The sequence below is a fragment of the Perca fluviatilis genome, chromosome 7, assembly GCF_010015445.1.
Source record: "Perca fluviatilis chromosome 7, GENO_Pfluv_1.0, whole genome shotgun sequence".
Taxonomy (NCBI): Eukaryota; Metazoa; Chordata; class Actinopteri; order Perciformes; family Percidae; genus Perca; species Perca fluviatilis.
In genome coordinates this window covers 41,493,290-41,499,297 of record NC_053118.1, presented here as the reverse complement: position 1 = coordinate 41,499,297, position 6,008 = coordinate 41,493,290, and the positions used below count along the sequence as shown (strand labels likewise).

Genomic DNA, 6,008 nt, shown 5'->3' with positions numbered 1-6,008 from the left:
GATTATTTCCCCTCAAAATAGGTAATTGAGCACTGTAGTGGTTATGACCATATCAGTGACTATGTAACTACAGGGAAACGGGATCAACGATGTCTGTGCTTGCACAGTAATAGCGTTACTGAAGCTTAGCTGTTGCATCGCGCTGTCTCCTGGGAATTCAGTTGTAGCAGAAAAAGGTAAACAGTAGTGTGCAGATTGGACCGTAGTGTGTGAAGAGTGAAAAGCGGAGTTGTTTATAGGGGAAGAAGCTTGGAGTATGAAGAATATAGCAGATATACAACACACGGAAGAGCCTTTTAGTTTGATGGTGTCCTTAACCGCGAATACGAAGAACTAGCCTCAAGAGTTGGAAAAACGAGACTGACAGACAGAGGGGAAACAGGCAGATGAACTTTGCTGCTGCTCCAAGCACAGCTAAAGCTAGCCTTCAGTAACTGCCTGGCTGAATACACTCACCGGCCGACGGCTAGCAGCTAACGGCTAAGAGCTATCTGGCTGTACACACACAACGAGGGGCGCACGCAAATAACAGCTAACTAAAAAACAACCGTTTTTTTGGGGGAATACACTTCAAGACTTGACATGACCTGTCCTCTGGAGGACATAGCAACCACCACCTCCGTGGATTGTTATTGGGATGATTATCACAGACAGCATAATCTGTAAACCGCACTTACGCGGCTATCAGCTAGCAGGGCAAGCTAGCTACCGGCAGGATCGAGACAGGGACCAGGGTAGGTGAATTTAAACAATGTCTGAGTTGAAAACGCATCTTGTTGACGCGTAAGGGCCCTGTTCATGTGGCACAGACATATTAATTGCATTTTGTGTCTGTTAAGAGGCACAAAGGCACTCTAAAACTTGCCCCGAGCACTGCCGTTTTAGCTCATGGGACGCTTGTAGTACGTAGCTGCAGCTTCTCCGTGTTACCTGCACTGATTCGGGTCGGGGTTTTTTCTATCGAAAGTACTCGCGTAGATATAGCGATCAAGATTAACGTAAAAATTGGCCGGAATTCTCCTTTAAGTGTCAACTTTCAGTCCCAACTGCTGATCTAAATGTTGAAAGCAGTCTCAGACGTGAGGTTAAAATGTGTTTTCTCCTGTTGTACCTGGTTCTGATTCTGGCTGCGGCATTTTTAATCAGCTGATGTTTGTTGTAACCGCCCTGAAATGAACCAATGAATTACTCTTTCTAAGGTCGTTCGGATATCATCTCTTCCTTCACAAACTATTTCTGTTGTTCTTCACTGGAAGCTAAACCCTGAGAGCTTGGTCTGCATGAATGACTTTTGGTGATAAAGCACCAAACCGGTTTTGTATAAGGTGAGAGATAACGTGTGAGTGTCTCGCTCTGAGCCTTTAACTCTCCCACGCTTACAGATATGGTCTGTACAACACATCAAATGTCCTAGCAAGCGCAAAGATTAAAACACAATGGATGTAGCCTGGATGCCAGCCGAACTTAGCCCCGCCCACAACATTCAAGGTCGGGAAGTTCGGTCTGGACTTGATCCGTTGAGGAGCAATTATTGCTCGAACAGGATCTGTTTGGACCAATCAAATTGTCGGACAGATGATCAACAGTAACAGAATCAACCACATCACCAAAAAGCGCGGGTTGAATTTGTTTACAACAGGTGGCTGCCGCTGGAGAACCGAATGTGTAGATTCCACCATGCGTCTGTTACAGAAGATATCGTCAGCGATTCATTTTAAAATCCTCAACTGGCCTGTTTCAAACCAGCTGAAGGTGTGGCTGCGACTCAGCTGTTCAAGTGGCAGAGGCTGGTTTTAGATCATAAGAGGCTTCACCTGTTTAACAGCCAATAGAAGAAGTCAGCTGGTAAAGTCAGATATAAACTATATGAATAAAATGATCATTAATCCATTTTATTTCTGCGTTACATACAGCTTTACGAAATGGCAAAGTTTTAGACGGAGCGGAGCCTCAACAACCACCCGAAAGCACGGTTAGAGCGTTATATGGTGGAGAGAGATAGAGAGAGACTGGAGAGAGAGAGCGTTATATGATGGAGAGAGATAGAGAGAGACTGAAGAGAGAGAGTGTTATATGATGGAGAGAGATAGAGAGTTATATGATGGAGAGAGATAGAGAGAGAGGCGTTATATGATGGAGAGAGATAAGAGAGAGACTGAAGAGAGTGTTATATGATGGAGAGAGATAAGAGAGCGTTATATGGTGGAGAGAGATAGAGAGAGACTGGAGAGATAAGAGAGATAGAGAGAGAGCGTTATATGATGGAGAGAGATAGAGAGAGAGCGTTATATGATGGAGAGAGATAGAGAGAGAGCGTTATATGGTGGAGAGAGATAGAGAGAGACTGGAGAGAGAGCGTTATATGATGGAGAGAGATAGAGAGAGATAGAGAGAGAGCGTTATATGGTGGAGAGAGATAGAGAGAGACTGGAGAGAGAGAGCGTTATATGGTGGAGAGAGATAGAGAGAGACTGAAGAGAGAGAGAGAGTTATATGGTGGAGAGAGATAGAGAGAGACTGAAGAGAGAGAGCGTTATATGATGGAGAGAGATAGAGAGAGACTGAAGAGAGAGAGCGTTATATGATGGAGAGAGATAGAGAGAGACTGAAGAGAGAGTGTTATATATGATGAGAGATAGAGAGAGACGTTATATGATGGAGAGAGATAGAGAGAGACTGAAGAGAGAGAGTTTATATGATGAGAGAGAGAGATAAGAGAGGCTGAAGAGAGAGAGTGTTATATGATGAGAGAGATAGAGAGAGAGCGTTATATGATGGAGAGAGATAGAGAGAGACTGAAGAGAGAGAGAGTGTTATATGATGGAGAGATAGAGAGAAAGCGTTATATGATGGAGAGAGATAGAGAGAGACTGAAGAGAGAGAGCGTTATATGGTGGAGAGAGATAGAGAGAGCGTTATATGATGGAGAGAGATAGAGAGAGACTGGAGAGAGAGCATTATATGATGGAGAGAGATATAGAGAGACTGAAGAGAGGGGGAGGCGCGGCTAGAACAAAGCCGTGAATCAAGAGAAATAAAACGTGTTTTCACCGATCCATCTCTAGAAAAGCGACTGTAGCGAAGCATGTCACTATCACTACACGCACCACATTATACACATTTTTTTAACCCGCAACAAATTAATATATCCAGCTTCAAAAAGGTCTAAAAGTCCGAAGTTAGAACGAATGCATTGTGCAAAGAGTGGTTCCTATGGAGACGATATACAGTGTTGAGTTCTGTTGACAGCTGAGTTGAGTTCCGTTTCTCTGATTGGTTGGAGGTCTATCCAATGAATGCAGAGGCATTTTTTTTCCTGGTTCGGTTGGAACACGCCCCATAATCACAGCCCAATGGAGCGGTTTCAGACTCACATTCTGACTAGAATCTGAGTAGGACCACGTCAGGCTACAATGGGTGCCCTTTAAAGCCCTCAAAACATTCCTCAGCCATGGTGGAACTTAGCAAAAACACTTAAACATTTAAAAAATTAGCGTACAGCAACTCTCCCAAAGCCTGAATATGAAACTCTGCTTCTGGGAGAGTCTCAAAATTAGTAAAAAATAACTTTGGTTTTCTTGTTGCTCTGTAGTCAGGGTGGGGGTCTCTAATATGCCCCTAACCCTTTAACCCCTTTAAAATATTTTAGTTATTTTCAAGGTTCAATAATATGTTTTTAATATTGGGATAGAATTTCTTGTATTGCGATGCCGGGCCATTTATTTACATAACTATATATATACAGTACAGGCCAAAAGTTTGGACACCTTCTCATTCAACAAGTTTCTTTATTTTCATGACTATTTACATTGTAGATTCTCACTGAAGGCATCAAAACTATGAATGAACACATATGGAATTATGTACTTAACAACAAAGTGTGAAATAACTGAAAACATGTCTTATATTTTAGATTCTTCAAAGTAGCCACCCTTTGCTTTTTTTGATAACTCTGCAAACCCTTGGTGTTCTCTCAATGAGCTTCATGAGGTAGTCACCTGAAATGGTTTTACCTTCACAGGTGTGCTTTGTCAGGGTTAATTAGTGGAAGTTATTCCCTTATTAATAAAAAAGCAAAGGGTGGCTACTTTGAAGAATCTAAAAGACATGTTAATTTGTAAATAATTATATTTTTATTTTAATCTAAATGTAAATAGTATAATAAAAAACAAATGAGAAGGTGTCTTTGTTAATATATATATACAGTATATATAATTTATTTCACACTTTTTTGTTAAGTACATAATTCCATATGTGTTCATTCATAGTTTTGATGCCTTCAGTGAGAATCTACAATGTAAATAGTCATGAAAATAAAAAGGAAACGCATTGAATGAGAAGGTGTGTCCAAACTTTTGGCCTGTACTGTATATATATATATATACAGTATATATAATTTATTTCAATTATTTATTTTGTAATGTCTCGAGGAGAGAGGCCAGGGCGTGTGTGGAGGTGACCTTTCATTTAAAGTTTTAATCTCCCGCTGTCCGTCCAGTCCAGTGGTTCTTTTTAACCTGCTTTTAATATCTGGCCTTCTTTTAAACAGCTTTTATATAACCCAACTTTTTTTAAAGAGGATTTTAAGTGTTTATTCACATCAGTGGTCCCCTTGTGCCCGTGCCCCTCGCAGCTCCCATCCCTGTTTTCACCCAAACCTAACCCCCTACCCCAAACCCCCTAATCCTTAACCATTAACCCTTACCTATTACCCCTTAACCATTAACCCTTACCCATTACCCTTAACCGTTCCCGCCATTTTTCCATCCGACAGGAAGTCGGCGATCTTGTTTTTTGTTCAAACAATTTCATTTCATGAAGAGGTCTTTGAGGACTTTAGGATGCACGAAAACTCTCACAATTGTGCAGCCATTTGCAGAATAGTAACTTCTTTGATCTGAGTTCACATTTAGGCTTAGGAGTGGTATCGTTGATCTATAGCGCCCCCTAATTAGTTTTAGCACTTGGGCACATTTTTGACAGCCTCAATATATACGAAAACTCACAAAACTGACACCCATATAAACACCTGGGAGCTTTGCGAGACTGTACAGCGATTTGGCTCATACCTCTAAGCGGGCTCCCTAGTGCCCCCTAATGCGTGGAAGGCCTTAACTTAGACATAGTTGCTCAGATTTTCACCAGATTTACTACACATATTGCTCTAATCATTGCAGACATATTTCCCATTTACCTTCTGCTCAACCAGAAGGCGGATAATTTTGATTTAAGCATTTTCATGTGTTTTACATTTTTTTGAACTCCTCCTAGGCCCTGATTTCAATCTACTTGAAACTTTGCTCGTAGTATCTGTGGACCCTCCTGACAAGAAGTTATCAAAAGAATTTAGATAACTAAAACAATGCACAAGTTATGGAGGACCAACTTCCTGTAGGTGGCTGTCGAAACAGGAAACGGTTGTATCTTTGCAATTTGGTGTCAATTGGCCTTTAGATTGCAAAAATTGCTATATGCCAAGGTTTGTGTGTCCCTATGAACCTGAGGGCTGTGTTGTCTGGAGCTTGGTGATCCTGGTAGGATCTCCCAAGGCAAACTGGTCTCAGGTGATGGGCCAGACAAAGAATGGTTCAAAAACCCCTTTGAGTCATCGAGGAAGAGATGAAGTTACCCTGCCCGGAGGAAGCCCGGGGCCCCGTCTGGAGCCAGGCCCAGACGAAGGGCCCGTCAGCGAGCGTCTGGTGGCCGGGTTTGCCACGGAGCCCGGCTGGGCACAGCCCGAAAAAGCAACATGGCGCCTCCCTCTCCAGCCCATGGGCCCACCACCTGTGGGAGGAAGCGCTGGGGTCGGGTGCGCTGCCACATGGGGGGCAGCAGACGCTGGCTCTGGGGACGTGGAACGTCTCCTCTCTGTGGGGGAAGGAGCCGGAACTGGTGCGGGAGGTGGAGCGCTACCGGTTAGATCTGGTGGGGCTTACCTCTACGCACAGTCTCGGTTCTGGAACCATACTCCTGGATAGGGGTTGGACTCTTTTCTTCTCCGGAGTTGC

At 43.0% G+C, this 6,008-nt stretch overlaps 1 protein-coding gene across 1 annotated transcript in view; it reads left to right on the top strand.

Annotated features, from left to right (window-relative positions):
- LOC120562392 (interferon-inducible GTPase 5-like) overlaps positions 1 to 6,008 on the top strand; it is a 161,553-nt gene that overhangs the window by 106,091 nt on the left and 49,454 nt on the right. The window lies entirely within an intron of this gene.